Source organism: Oncorhynchus gorbuscha, linkage group LG19 (genome assembly GCF_021184085.1).
Source record: "Oncorhynchus gorbuscha isolate QuinsamMale2020 ecotype Even-year linkage group LG19, OgorEven_v1.0, whole genome shotgun sequence".
NCBI lineage: Eukaryota > Metazoa > Chordata > Actinopteri > Salmoniformes > Salmonidae > Oncorhynchus > Oncorhynchus gorbuscha.
Window position 1 is genome coordinate 73,779,121 of NC_060191.1, and position 16,023 is coordinate 73,795,143.

Below are 16,023 nucleotides of genomic sequence, written 5' to 3' on the forward strand. Positions count from 1 at the left end.
ATGGCTGATGTTTAATGGAATATCTACATAGGCGTACAGAGGCCCATTATCAGCAACCAACACTCCTGTGTTCCAATGGCACGTTGTGTTAGCTAATCCAAGTTTATCATTTTAAAAGGCTAATTGATCATTAGAAAACCCTTTTGCAATGTTGTTAGCACAGCTGAAAACTGTTGTTCTGATTAAGGAAGCAATAAAACTGGTCTTCTTTAGACTAGTTGAGTATCTGGAGCATCAGCATTTGTGGGTTCAATTACAGGCTCAAAATGGCTAGAAACAAATAACTTTCTTCTGAAACTCGTCAGTCTATTCTTGTTCTGAGAAATGAAGGCTATTCCCATGTGAGAAATTTCTAAGAAACTGAAGATCTCGTACAACGCTGTGTACTACTCCCTTCACAGAACAGCACAAACTGGATCTAACCAGAATAGAAAGAGGAGTGGAAGGCCCCGGGGCACAACTGAACAAGAGGACAAGTACATTGGAGTGTCTAGTTTGAGAAACAGATGCCTCACAAGTCCTCAAGTGGCAGCTTCATTAAATAGTACCCGCAAAACACCAGTCTCAATGTCAACAGTGAAGAGGCAACTCTGGGATGCTGAGGTGCTACCAATCTCCTACTACTGTTTTTATATCCATGTTTTTCAGATAGAGAGAAACAAAACCTAAAGGGCATGTACAACTAGAGAGGCTGCTGCCAACAGACAGACTCAAATCTCTGGCCACTTAAATAAACAGATTAAGTAGACGTATCACTAGTCACTTTAAATAACGCCACTTTGATCATGTTTACCTAGAGGTATCACTAGTCACTTTAAATAACGCCACTTTGATAAGGTTCACATATCCTACATGTATATACTGTACTCTACACCATCTACTGCATCTTGCCTATTCCGTTCGGCCTTCACTCATCCATATATTTATATGTACAGATTCTTATTCACCCTTTACATGTGTGTATTCGGTAGTTGTTGTGAATTTGTTAGATTACTTGTTAGATATTACTGCATAGTCGGAACTAGAAGCACAAGCATTTCGCTACACTCGCATTAACTTCTGCTAACCATGTGACCAATAAAATGTGATTTGATTCGATTTGAACTGGACACGTAAACCTGGTAAATCAATCAACTGTGATGAGATTTATCCTATTATAATATACTCTGGTTGATTACCTATTTAATTCACTTGATTAAAATGTCCAAATGGATTAAAACTCAAAATTATCTCAGATTATATTGTGTGAATATGCAAACGTGCTCATTTGCCAGGAAGCAAATGTGTGGACATCTGTAGCTTATAATTGTTTTGACCTTTATTTAACTAGGCAAGTCAGTTAAGAACACATTCTTATTTTTAATGACAGCCTACCGGGGAACAGTTCTCGGGGAAGAAAAACAGACTTGTACCTTGTCAGCTCGGGGGTTTGAACTTGCAACCTTCCGGTTACTAGTCCAACACTCTAACCACTAGGTTACCTGCCTCCTCTACACTCTAACCACTAGGCTACCCTGCCGCCTCTATACTCTAACCACTAGGCTACCTGCCTCCTCTACACTCTAACCACTAGGCTACCCTGCCGCCTCTACACTCTAACCACTAGGCTACCTGCCTCCTCTACACTCTAACCACTAGGCTACCCTGCCGCCTCTATACTCTAACCACTAGGCTACCTGCCTCCTCTACACTCTAACCACTAGGCTACCCTGCCGCCTCTACACTCTAACCACTAGGCTACCTGCCTCCTCTACACTCTAACCACTAGTCTACCTACCACCTCTACACTCTAACCACTAGGCTACCTGCCACCTCTACACTCTAACCACTAGGCTACCTGCCTCCTCTACACTCTAACCACTAGTCTACCTACCACCTCTACACTCTAACCACTAGGCTACCTGCCTCCTCTACACTCTAACCACTAGGCTACCTGCCTCCTCTACACTCTAACCACTAGGCTACCTGCCTCCTCTACACTCTAACCACTAGGCTACCTGCCTCCTCTACACTCTAACCACTAGGCTACCTGCCACCTCTACACTCTAACCACTAGGCTACCTACCTCCTCTACACTCTAACCACTAGTCTACCTGCCAACCCGAGCTGATGAGACTGACAGATACAAAGTACTCTTCATTGGAAGAGTAAATCAATTATGAAATTTGTATTTATCAAAATACTGTTAGCTTTTATAACGCTACAATATTTTGCAGTGCTTTACAAAACTCCAATATTTCGCTGTGAGCTGTTGCGCAAATATTTCAAATGTACTTCCTGTCTCTTTAAAAACATTGGTAGATTCTAATCCCGCCCTTCAAAGCTTTCAACCAACCCTCTGCCATGAGACATTATGATTTGTCTTCTGCAGGTGGTCCAATCGCAAACCGGCTTTCAATTACAGGGCACCATTCATTATCCTAATTTTGTTGCTAAATGTTTCTTAAAACGGAAGCAAACTGAACGACAACGAGGAAGAACCTAACTGAATTAGTCCAATAGAAACTCTCGTTTTCGTTGTAAAAAACGCAACTGTTTACAACTGTGTGGACGAATGATTACACCCACGGTCTCGTAAAGCAGGAGATACGCGTTTGCACCGATACAACTGAAGAGAAAGCAGTACCAAGTATTATCGTGCGCCGGATCAGTGGAACAACAGCGAGCAAATAGAACGGAAGGAATGTACCAGCGACGGTGTTCAACTATTAGATCAGCAGCTTGATCAACTGTGTCCGGCGCTGGATCCGCTACATTAGGTGGGTGGTTATATTGTATCAAGTGAAAGATTCCGACAGTGTAGCATAGCAATGCCCTTCTCTTTCCCCACTTCTCTTCCAGCTTCAGCGGCGCTAACCGCGACTGTCTACCTCTCTACCTAGTAGGTTAACCACGACTCATTTTGAGCATTACCCATTCGGAGGTCTTAAAAGAAAAGCCGCCCGTCAATGTCCGTTTTTAGCTCCGACATGTTTTAATAGTTGGTGAATCTGTGAAATGCGCTGAAAGCTTGGCATCGTTGTAGAATGTTTTTGGCACATGCCACCCGGTGTATGAAGACAGAACATGTATCATGCATCTTGGCACAACAATAATCATGATCGGTCAAAAGCCCATTTTCAAATAGACAACTAACTGAATCGAGTGTTGTGTCTCCGTATTGGCAGTTATGTTCTCGTGTTTTAACCAGATACATTATTTTTTCTTCTTCTGCAGCCTATCAGTAATGCTGTTTTTTTTTTTACATTGAAATCAACAGTAACTGTTGATGTGCGCACAACTAAAACAACACACGTTGTTGATATTGGCATCTCCTATGTATCTGTAGCGGAGTTTTTTATTTTTTCGACAGAAAACTGACATCGCTACCGTAGTTAAATTCACGTCGTCAGTCTTTTTTTAACCTTATTGATATTTCCACATTAGATGACATCCTGTCTGTAGACTATTGATGTGGAATACCTACTGGTCAGCACAGCATAGGAAATATTGGACGGAATTATGCAAACGTCATAATGTGTAAACGTGTTCCAAAAGGAAGCCTCCTCCACTTGGTCTTCTGGAATTTATTACGTAGCTTAATTAATCAAGACAATATGATGAATCTCGGCAACCAGCCATGAGGTAGGTCTACCTCCCAGATGTTTTGCCATCAGCTACTTGCAGTAAACCACAACTGAAGGGGAAAGGGTCTAACACTTTACAAAAATAAAAATGTATTTATGTATTTCTCATTGCAAACTATTCCTACAGCTGTTGACAAAAACTTAGAAATTATTTGTGTCATGTTGGAAATTAATTGTGGTGACAGACAGGTTATTTATGCATCAAGGCTCCTTCAGTGTTGTCTTTATTGGCAATAGCCAAAGACAGAAATAGATAGATAGATAGATAGCCATACCATCATCCTATGTCTTTGTCTGGTATAGAATGTATGCACACATGACTGTAAGTCGCTTTGGATAAAAGCGTCTGCTAAATGGCATATATTATTATTATATGAGTAATATTACATCCTGTTTTGAACCCCCTGGCTGTTATAGTGATGGAGATGCTGGTAGAAAGTGGTTCATATGTGTTTATTCATATTCTGGTGACTCGGTGCCCACAGTCCATTAGACTTTGTTCACAGAAATTCCCAAATTACGTTATGCTATAAGATACCTCTGATTATTCACTGTTAAGGGGTTTATTCACATTTTGTCTAATGGAAATGTATGACTTTTCCATGACTTTTAACCAAATATCCAATACCAATAATTGATGACATCTCTATGGCTGTGTTTAGTCAAGCTGCCCAATTCTGATATTGTTTTCCACTAATTATGCTTTTGACCAATCACATCAGATCTTTTCACAGAATATCTTTTTCCAGAATTTATCAGATTGGTCAAAGGACCAATTAGTGAAACAAAAAATATCAGAATTGGTCTCCCTGTGTAAATGCAGTCGAAATAGCATTACATGGGGGGAAAAAGTCTGGTTAAATGTGGTATTGCTGCTAGTCTCTGACCCCATGTAGCCTACCATCTCCTGTCGTTGTGCCCTTGATCAAGGCACTTAATCTCCCTCAAAGTAGAATAACAACACTGTTAGGCAACTGTATAAAACCCATGTGGTCAACCCTCCATCTGGAGAGAGAGATGGGTGTGTCCAGTTTTTATCAAGGTCCTGTTGAGCAACAGATGTGTTGTGTTAGACCGGGGGAGGTGCGGGGGGACGGGGGGGAGGGACGGTTGGCCACCCTTTTAATATAAAATATCCCAACGTTACAACCAAATACTTTCAATATACAATTTATTCTCTCATTCAATGAATCTGGGATATAAATGGATAAGGTAAATTACTTCAAAAACAAAGTAGTAGGATGACATGTTTATCACATTTTTTATGTCTAAACTATTAAATATTTCAGGGGAGATCTATGCACAGCATGAGAGTTATTTGTCTATTAGAATAAAAACCTGTTGCATTGGTGATGAAATGACCGTGTCAGACTACTGTTTTAATAGAGAGGAGTGTCAGCTTTCCCACTGCGCTGTGAAATGTATTTCTCAACAGGGCTGATGGAAACAAGACAGCATTAATGCTTATAGCTAAAGAGTTAACGAGCGAGATTACGAGCTATGTTTTCAATTGGCTATACAGTATAGCGTCCCGCCCCCCCCTTTTTTTAAAGTGATTGATCATATATTTTATAACACAATTATAAAAAGATTCCAGGATTTTTCCAAGGATTTCATGACTGTAAGAACTCTCATTTAACAACCTCATTTGATAACATTCAGGCTTGCGTTTTCTCAATCTGCGCCTTTTCAAACTGGAACGGTCTCCTCGTACACCGGATTCACAGACCGGATTCTCAAACTGGAACGGTCTCCTCGTACACTGGATTCACAGACCGGATTCTCAAACTGGAACGGTCTCCTCGTACACCGGATTCACAGACTTGTGACAACTAAAAGTAGAACGAAGCAGAATCAGGACGTGAATGCCCACTCTGCTATTCAGTGCAGATCTGGCTTTGGTTAACCTTTGACGCTGTGTGTGAATCCAGGCCGGTGATAGGCCACTTTGTTTTATATAGAGGAGCCGGGTACGCAGTTCCCCAAAAATGTGAATTGTAGGCCCAGCTTCGGCTCATGTCAAGCACTGACCTTTTGAGGATGCACCCTCAGTTGTTTTCCTGTGGCTGTCTGTCTGAGCTCTGTGCTACTCTGCCTCCGCAGCTGCAGGGGGTGATTGATAATGGCGGGGCCTGGCTGTGTCTCAGGGAGAGTTGGGATATGCAAAAAAATACATTTCCAATGTAAATTATTGACAAATATAAACCCCCACCAGAGTATTACTATTCTTCCCTGCACTAGTATTGACCAGGAAGTAGCTCAACGCTAGTATTGACCAGGAAGTAGCTCAACGCTAGTATTGACCAGGAAGTAGCGCAACGCTAGTATTGACCAGGAAGTAGCGCAACGCTAGTATTGACCAGGAAGTAGCGCAACGCTAGTATTGACCAGGAAGTAGCGCAACGCTAGTATTGACCAGGAAGTAGCGCAACGCTAGTATTGACCAGGAAGTAGCGCACCGCTAGTATTGACCAGGAAGTAACGCACCGCTAGTATTGACCAGGAAGTAACGCACCGCTAGTATTGACCAGGAAGTAGCGCACCGCTAGTATTGACCAGGAAGTAGCGCAACACGACCAGGAAGTAGCGCAACGCTAGTATTGACCAGGAAGTAGCGCACCGCTAGTATTGACCAGGAAGTAGCGCACCGCTAGTATTGACCAGGAAGTAGCGCACCGCTAGTATTGACCAGGAAGTAGCGCACCGCTAGTATTGACCAGGAAGTAGCGCAACGCTAGTATTGACCAGGAAGTAGCGCAACGCTAGTATTGACCAGGAAGTAGCGCAACGCTAGTATTGCCCGGGAAGTAGCGCACTGAGTAGGGTGCCATTTGGAACGCAGGAGTCTTTGGTTCTTCTCGTTTCCTGGTTTAGGAAGTCCGTATCACCCCTTTTGCTGCTAACAGATGATATGATCATGTTTATTTTGTACACCGTTTAGGTAAATACCTTCTCTTAGCTCCCTGCCCACGGCTGTGTGTTCATCCTGTTAGTTGGCTAACATCACTAATGTGCCTTATTATGTCCGCCCACGCTGATGCATCCAGGCTGACCGTGCATTATCCTCCTGTTCATTGGCAGGTTTTATATCATGTCTGTTGTACTCTCGTGTACTCTCAAGCCATTGAGTTTTTACTGATTTGTAGGTTTTGTTATGTAGGCTAATGCATTGTGATTCACAGACCGTCGATCAGTTCTATGCTGTGATTATTCCCCAGTCTGTTTTGTTTGCGTGTGATGTGTTGTTGTATTGTCTACCTTTTTATTGCTCAGGGAAGGTGCAGCATGCGGACAGACCTTCACATGGGTGGATTCGGTTATTTCAGCCACACCTGTTGCTGACAGGTGTATAAAATCCGAGCACACAGCCATGCAATCTCCATAGACAAACATTGGCAGTAGAGCCTCTAGGTTTCTTCCTAGGTTCTGGACTTTTTTCTAGGGAGTTTTTCCTAGCCACTGTGCTTCTGCACCTGCATGGCTTGCTGTTTGGGGTTTTAGGCTGGGCTTCTGTACAGCACTTTGAGACATCGGCTGATGTAAGATTGAATGGCCTTAACTGAGGAGCTCAGTGAAAAAAAAAAATAATAAATCAACGTGGCACCGTCATAGGATGCTAACTTCCAAATTTCTGCCCTGCTAGAGCTGCCCAGGTCAACTGGTGCTGTTATTGTGAAGTGGAGCAACAACGGCTCAGCCGCAAAGTGGTAGGCCACACAAGCTCACAGAACGGGACTGCCGAGTGCTAAAGCCTGTAGCGCACCGCTAGTATTGACCAGGAAGTAGCGCACCACTAGTATTGACCAGGAAGTAGCGCACCGCTAGTATTGACCAGGAAGTAGCGCACCGCTAGTATTGACCAGGAAGTAGCGCACCGCTAGTATTGACCAGGAAGTAAACAATGGTCTGTCCTCGGTTGCAACACTCACTACCGAGTTCCAAACTGCATCTGGAAGGAACATCGGCACAATAACTGTTAGTCGGGAGCTTCATGAAATGGGTTTCCGTGGCCGAGCAGCCTCACACAAGCCTAAGATCACCATGCGCAATAGCCAAGACTATGACTAATCAGGGTTTGGTGGATGCTAGGAGAACACTACCTGCCCCAATGCATAGTGCCAACTGTAAAGTTTGGTGGAGGAGGAATAATGGTCTGGAGTTGTTTTCATGGTTCAGGCTAGGCCTCTTAGTTCCAGTGAAGGGAAATCTTAACGCTACAGCATACAAGGACATCCTAGACGATTCTGTGCTTTCAACTTTGTGGCAACAGTTTGGGGAAGGCCCTTTCCTTTTTCAGCATGACAATGCCGCCGTGCACAAAGTGAGGTACATACAAAATGGTTTGTTGAGATCGGTGTGTAAGAACTTGACTGGCCTGCACAGAACCCTGACCTCAACCCCATCGAACACCTTTGGGATGAATTGGAACACCGACTGCGAGCCAGGCCTAAGGCCTAATCACCCATTGTTATAGCAGCAATGTTCCAACATCTAGTGGAAAGCCTTCCCAGAAGAGTGGAGGCTGTTATAGCAGCAATGAGGGACCAACTCCATATTAATGCCTATGATTTTGGAATGAGACATTTGATGAGCAGGTGTCTTTTGGCCATGTAGTGTATCTAAACGTGTCCAACTCCTATATGTTCTCTGCTTGGTTGACTCCCTGGCTGAGTCCCAAATTGTCCCCTTTTTTAAGTGTACTACTTTAGACCAGAGTCGGCCCTCTTGCACTTATAGTCCGACCAGTTCCCTCTGTAATGCCCAGTTAAGGTGACAACATGCCACTGGCCAGGGAGGGATGTCCTTGTGAAATTATCCATCTCAAGTCAAGCAGCCCTCCCTGCTTTTTTTCTGCTATTGTGTCAGGACCAGCTGGGTCTGTCGGCCTGTGTCTGTCTGTCTGTCGGTCTGCCGGCCTGCCTGGCTGGCTTTCGGTCTGCCGGCCTGCCTGGCTGGCTTTCGGTCTGCCGGCCTGCCTGGCTGGTTGTGACGAAAGGAGGGCAAGTTGGCTCTGGACTCTGTTATAAAGGAAGAGGAAACAACATATCTAGAAGGTATAAATGTGATTTATACCATATACACTCTTCATTATCGTGCTGTAGAATTGAAAGCAGCTGAATCTCAGACTAGGCTAAAGCTTTAGGCCATGGCTCCGTCCTCCCTAAGAGTGAACTGGTTCCCTTCTCTCTCTCTCCCTTCTTTTTGAAAGGAAATGACTGGTACACATTCCACATATAGTGGAAACTCCCTCTAGCTAGCCCCTGCCTCTACCAATGTTATACTTTTACATTGGTTTTGAAGTAATGAACAAGTGTACATTTCAGGAGAGAGGAGATATTATTGGGATGCACCCGCTAAGTGTAGTTTCCCTGAATATTATGTCTGGTTAGATGTTAATATCCTCTTCCATCTTGATTAAAAAAAAGAGACTGTTGTAACATGAGTGTCAGTTTGGAATTTTCCTCTTCAGGCCCACATTTTTAGGTGGCTCCTCCTCTTCCTATGGTCTGGCTATTGATTGGCATGGAAATGAGGCCCTGTTTTTAGGTGGCTCCTCCTCTTCCTATGGTCTGGCTATTGATTGGCGTGGACATGAGGCCCTGTTTTTAGGTGGCTCCTCCTCTTCCTATGGTCTGGCTATTGATTGGCATGGAAATGAGGCCCTGTTTAGGTGGCTCCTCCTCTTCCTATGGTCTGGCTATTGATTGGCGTGGACATGAGGCCCTGTTTTTAGGTGGCTCCTCCTCTTCCTATGGTCTGGCTATTGATTGGCATGGAAATGAGGCCCTGTTTTTAGGTGGCTCCTCCTCTTCCTATGGTCTGGCTATTGATTGGCATGGAAATGAGGCCCTGTTTTTAGGTGGCTCCTCCTCTTCCTATGGTCTGGCTATTGATTGGCATGGAAATGAGGCCCTGTTTTTAGGTGGCTCCTCCTCTTCCTATGGTCTGGCTATTGATTGGCATGGACATGAGGCCCTGTTTTTAGGTGGCTCCTCCTCTTCCTATGGTCTGGCTATTGATTGTCATGGAAATGAGGCCCTGTTTTTAGGTGGCTCCTCCTCTTCCTATGGTCTGGCTATTGATTGGCATGGAAATGAGGCCCTGTTTTTAGGTGGCTCCTCCTCTTCCTATGGTCTGGCTATTGATTGGCATGGACATGAGGCCCTGTTTTTAGGTGGCTCCTCCTCTTCCTATGGTCTGGCTATTGATTGGCATGGAAATGAGGCCCTGTTTTTAGGTGGCTCCTCCTCTTCCTATGGTCTGGCTATTGATTGGCATGGAAATGAGGCCCTGTTTTTAGGTGGCTCCTCCTCTTCCTATGGTCTGGCTATTGATTGGCATGGAAATGAGGCCCTGTTTTTAGGTGGCTCCTCCTCTTTCCTATGGTCTGGCTATTGATTGGCATGGAAATGAGGCCCTGTTTTTAGGTGGCTCCTCCTCTTCCTATGGTCTGGCTATTGATTGGCATGGAAATGAGGCCCTGTTTTTAGGTGGCTCCTCCTCTTCCTATGGTCTGGCTATTGATTGGCATGGACATGAGGCCCTGTTTTTAGGTGGCTCCTCCTCTTCCTATGGTCTGGCTATTGATTGGCATGGAAATGAGGCCCTGTTTTTAGATGGAACCGACTGGATGGCCTCCCAGGCAGCTGTGTCCCGGATGGACTTGTGTATGAATTGGCAATACCGTATTGATCTCTAGCACTCTCTCTCAATATCCATCCCTCTCTCTCTCCCCCTCTCTCTCCCCCTCTCAATTTCCATCCCCCCTCTCCCTGTCTCTCTCCCCCTCTCTCAATTTCCATCCCCCTCTCCCTCTCTCTCTCCTCTCTCTCAATATCCATCCCCCTCTCTCTCCCCTCTCTCTCAATATCCATCCCCTCTCTCTCCCCTCTCTCTCAATATCCATCCCTCTCTCTCTCCCTCTCTCTCAATATCCATCCCTCTCTCTCTCCCTCTCTCTCAATATCCATCCTCTCTCTCTCCCTCTCTCTCAATATCCATCCCTCTCTCTCTCCCTCTCTCTCAATATCCATCCCTCTCTCTCTCCCTCTCTCTCAATATCCATCCCTCTCTCTCCCCCTCTCTCTCAATATCCATCCCCCCTCTCTCCCCCTCTCTCAATTTCCATCCCCCCTCTCCCTCTCTCTCTCCCCCTCTCTCAATTTCCATCCCCCCCTCCCCTCTCTCTCCCCTCTCTCTCAATATCCATCCCCCTCTCTCTCCCCCTCTCTCTCAATATCCATCCCTCTCTCTCTCTCTCTCTCTCTCTCTCTCTCTCTCCCCCTCTCTCAATATCCATCCCCCTCCCTCCCCCTCTCTCTCAATATCCATCCCTCTCTCTCTCCCTCTCTCTCAATTTCTATCCCTCCCTCTCCCTCTCTCTCTCCCTCTCTCTCAATTTCCATCCCCCCTCTCCCTCTCTCTCTCCCTCTCTCTCAATGTCCATCCCCCACCCCCCTCTCTCTCTCTCTTTCTCTCGCTCTCTCATTTACCGTGATGTCAGAGTGTTTTAAACCCTGGACTTTCAACCCAGCCGCATGATAAACACCGAAAGAGTTCAGCTAATCAGTTCCCAGGTTAGAAAACTGCACAACACACAGGGAGGCTTTAAACGGCAGGCAGTCTTCCTCCCTCTCAGCTGCTGACTGACTGATCATCCTGTTTGAATGGTGCAGCATCTCTCTCTCTCCCTATCCAGGATACCTAAATGAAAGTGATGATGATTAATGTTGTGTGTGTGTGTGTGTGTGTGTGTGTGTGTGTGTGTGTGTGTGTGTGTGTGTGTGTGTGTGTGTGTGTGTGTGTGTGTGTGTGTGTGTGTGTGTGTGTGTGTGTGTGTGTGTGTGTGTGTGTGTGTGTGTGTGACGGTTGAGGAGAGAGGAAGAGCGCACTAGAGAGCGAAGCACCAATTAATTTGTACGTTTGCATGCTAATGAATAGTGTGTAGCCGAGCAGGGAGCATCATGGGATGTTGTTCGGTACCCGTTGGCTCTGCTCTGTACAGAGCTCTTGTGGTTGATTAGGAATGACCCAGACTGGCTGGTAGCTGCTAGGTGTAGAGCGATCTACCCACATTATCTCTATCTACGCTTGGTAGCGTAGTCTTTATAGTCAGTGTAGGCTGATCTACCTGCGCTTGGTAGTGTAGTCTTTATAGTCAGTGTAGGGTGATATACCTGCGCTTGGTAGTGTAGTCTTTATAGTCAGTGTAGGCTGATCTACCCACATTATCTCTATCTACGCTTGGTAGTGTAGTCTTTATAGTCAGTGTAGTCTTTATAGTCAGTGTAGTCTTTATAGTCAGTGTAGTCTTTATAGTCAGTGTAGTCTTTATAGTCAGTGTAGTCTGATCTACCCACATGATGTGGAAGTTTCCATCAGTACAAGTGTTAGTGGAGTTTGAGAAACATCTCTATTTTCCACAGTTCAAGTGTCTCTTGGGTTTTGAGTTGGTTTCTGAAATTGGGCCTTCCTCCCGCCCTCCGCATCACTCAGTCAGTTGGAATAGAGAGGAAAGTTGTTGTCGTGGCACCACTTCTTCTTCCAGTAATGGTTTCTACTGGAGGACGGACTGACCTTTCCCGGGAGATGGCAGGCCTGATGCTATTGCCTCCATTACATTTTTTTATTTTTTATTTTTTAACTGAAAATGATTTGTAAAATGATCCCAGAATGCCATGTATTTTACAGCCTTCCAGGTCCCTGGGAGAGACGCAAGGGGCCAAGATGACATTTCACATGTTTTAAACAGTAACTACGGGGTCATTTGCAGCTTCTAGCGTAAAGCTTAAATGTCAACCAAAACGTCCTAAAGCCTTTGACTGGAATTATGCGGAACTGAGTTTAAATGTAACCAATCGGAGGACAAGTTGTCTGGGAAAGACCGTTAACTAGAATTGTGCTGAAAAACCAAATATTAATTCTAGAAACTGACCTCAAATGGTAAAGGTCACATGCAGATGTTAATGCGAGTGTAGTGAAATGCTTGTGCTTCTAGTTATATCTAACAAGTAATCTAACAATTCCACAACAACTACCTAATACATATACACATTTAAAGGGATGGATTAAGAATATATAAATATATGGATGAGCGATGACCGAGCGGCATAGGCAAGATGCTATAAGATGCATTACTCATCTCATATGTATATACTGTAAGATGCATTATATGAAGTGGCATTGTTTAAAGTGACGAGTGAGTCTCAATGTAGACAGCAGCCTGACTCTCTGTGTTAGTGACAACTTTTTAACAGTCTGATGGCCTTGAGATAGAAGCTGTTTTTCAGTCTCTCGGTCCCCAGCTTTGATGCACCTGTACTGACCTCGCCTTCTGGATGATAGCGGAGTGAACAGGCAGTGGCTCGGGTGGTCGATGTCCTTGATGGTCTTTTTGGCCTTCCTGTGACATCGGGTGCTTTGAATAGGGCTGTGTCTCAAATGGCATGTTTTTCCCCTATAAAGTAGTGCACTATATAGGGAATAGGGCTCTGGTCTATAGTAGTGCACTATATAGGGAATAGGGCCCTGGGCTAAAGTAGTGCACTATTTAGGGAATGAAGTTCTATATGGCTCCTGTATAAAGTAGTGCACAATATAGGGTGTCATTTGGGATGCTAACTTAGTGGTGCTCTCTCACAAAATGTCATGCATGTTACCTGTTGGGTCAAAGGTCAGTCCCAGGCTAATCGCCGGCCACGGTTGCGTTGCTTTCTGCATCTGAAGAGACGTCTCAAATGGCGCCCTATTACTAATCCCTTTGTAGTGCACTACATTTGACCAGGGCACATGGGGAATAAAGTCGTGAACTATGCAGGGAATAACCTGCCATTTGGGACACGGGGTAGCTGTCCTGTAGAAGTGGAAGCATGTGTACCAAATATCTCATTGGAAACCAATACAGATTGGGTCATTTTTCAACACAGAGATGGACCCTTGGCAGGAACTTAGTGCTGCTGCGGGTAAATTGATAGTTTCTCTGTTTGGCGTAATCGATCTGTTGTTTTATTTGCAGTCTTAAGTCTTTTCTGAAAAGCGCTGATCTCATCAATGATTCATTTCTGAACAAGGTTTTCATGTTTCTACCAAAAGCTGAATAATATGCAGAAGGTATAGGCGGAGTGAGGTTTCCGTGGCGGTCTAGTCGAGGGTGCCGTGGCGGTTTCGTGGCGTGGCGGTCTAGTCGAGGGTGCCGTGGCGGTCGAGGGTGCCGTGGCGGCCGAGGGTGCCGTGGCGGCCGGGTCGAGGGTGCCGTGGCGGCCGGGTCGAGGGTGCCGTGGCGGCCGGGTCGAGGGTGCCGTGGCGGCCGGGCGAGGGTGGTGGCGGCCGAGGGTGCCGTGGCGGCGGGCCGAGGGTGCCGTGGCGGCCGGGCCGAGGGTGCCGTGGCGGCCGGGCCGAGGGTGCCGTGGCGGCCGGGCCGAGGGTGCCGTGGCGGCCGGGCCGGGTGCCGTGGGGTGCCGTGGCGGCCGAGGGTGCCGTGGCGGCCGGGTCGAGGGTGCCGTGGCGGCCGGGGGTGCCGTGGCGGCCCCAACAGGATCTTTATTGAGTTTAGAATATGGTACTTCAGAGAGAAATCATGACCGTGTGTTTTCACTAACAGTTTGGGTTCATTTAGTATTTATTTTTTAACTGTTTCAGATCAAACTGAGCTGTTGAATAGGTTCATCTCTCCTAATTTCCCTTCCGAATTAACCCACCCCCCACCCCCCCACAGAACTCAATCGGAGCAGCTTTTCCGGTTCGATTTGTGTTTCTCCATCTCTGAATTCCTCTATTAGGAGCTACTGGCAGGAAGGAGCACATTCACCCCATTAATCATTGAAGAAAAAAACAAACAAAACCATGTTCATATCAAGCCTTCAGTGACAGACCTGAGTAGTAACGCATGATGAAGAGCCAAGCAGAGGACCGAGAGAGCAAGCCTCTCCCAGTCCAACAATGCTTTTCTTCACCCCCCCTCGTCCCCCCCTTCTTCATCCCTCCCCTCGTCTGTTTATCCCCCCTTCTTCATCCCTCCCCCTCATCTGCCCCCCCCCGTTGGGCAAAGAAGACCCTTTTGAAGTTCAGTTCTTGTCCATCAAGGTAGATCATGGCAGGGCCTCAGTGTTGGAGGCTCCAACCTTGTTACACACACACACACACAGAGACGTCCTCCCTTGTTATTAAGTGTTGAAGTGGTGGTCTGGTTTCCACATGGTCCCGTAGAGAATGTCAACCCTTGTTCACAGATGAAAGAGAACTCCATAGGAGGATACGAGTATCTATAATAGGAAAAAGCCTCATGCCTTGCTTCAGCTCGGTCTCAGCCAGGTGAAACCGGAAACCAGTCTGCCTGCCACTGAAGCTCGACCGCTGTAGTTGTAATTCAGACCAGTGACTTTGAGCTTTCAGAATTGTTCCAACCTCCTCCTCCTCGAAGTCGAGGAATGGTTGACAGTCTGTTTTTGTTTTCTCCACGGTTGTGTCTCAAGTGGCACCTCATTCCTTTTATATTTAGTACACAACTTTTGACCAGACGTAGGTCACTGTCTAGGGAGTAATGTGTCGTTTGGGACAAACATCACCTATTCTGGGCCGGAAGAGAACTTTAGACAAGCCTACAGTAACATATAGCCTACAGTAACATATAGCCTACAGTAACACAAACTCCATATAGCCTACAGTAACATATAGCCTACAGTAACATATAGCCTACAGTAACATATAGCCTACAGTAACATATAGCCTACAGTAACACAAACTCCATATAGCCTACAGTAACATATAGCCTACAGTAATATATAGCCTACAGTAACACAAACTACATATAGCCTACAGTAACATATAGCTACAGTAACATATAGCCTACAGTAACACAAACTACATATAGCCTACAGTAACATATAGCCTACAGTAACATATAGCCTACAGTGAAATAAACTACATATAGCCTACAGTAACATATAGCCTACAGTAACATATAGCCTACAGTAACATATAGCCTACAGTAACATATAGCCTACAGTGAAATAAACTACATATAGCCTACAGTAACATATAGCCTACAGTAACATATAGCCTACAGTAACATATAGCCTACAGTGAAATAAACTACATATAGCCTACAGTAACATATAGCCTACAGTAACATATAGCCTACAGTAACATATAGCCTACAGTAACATATAGCTACAGTAACATATAGCCTACAGTAACATATAGCCTACAGTAACATATAGCCTACAGTAACATATAGCCTACAGTAACACAAAACATATAGCCTACAGTAACATATAGCCTACAGTAACATATAGCCTACAGTAACATATAGCCTACAGTAACATATAGCCTACAGTAACACAAACTACATATAGCCTACAGTAACATATAGCTACAGTAACATATAGCCTACAGTAAC

General features: G+C 45.3%; 1 protein-coding gene across 7 annotated transcripts in view; it reads left to right on the forward strand.

The window, feature by feature from the left end:
• The first annotated feature begins 2,421 nt into the window (after positions 1-2,421).
• The window catches only part of LOC124005041 (protein-tyrosine sulfotransferase 1), a 137,309-nt gene continuing 123,707 nt past the window's right edge, over positions 2,422-16,023 (forward strand). For 5 of the 7 annotated variants that reach the window (XR_006833555.1, XR_006833554.1, XR_006833553.1 and 2 more), the window contains exon 1: positions 2,422-2,759. The gene's annotated coding sequence lies outside the window, so the exon portion shown is untranslated. The remainder of the gene's footprint in view (positions 2,760-16,023) is intronic. The other 2 variants (XM_046313903.1, XM_046313902.1) reach the window with 2 other exon arrangements.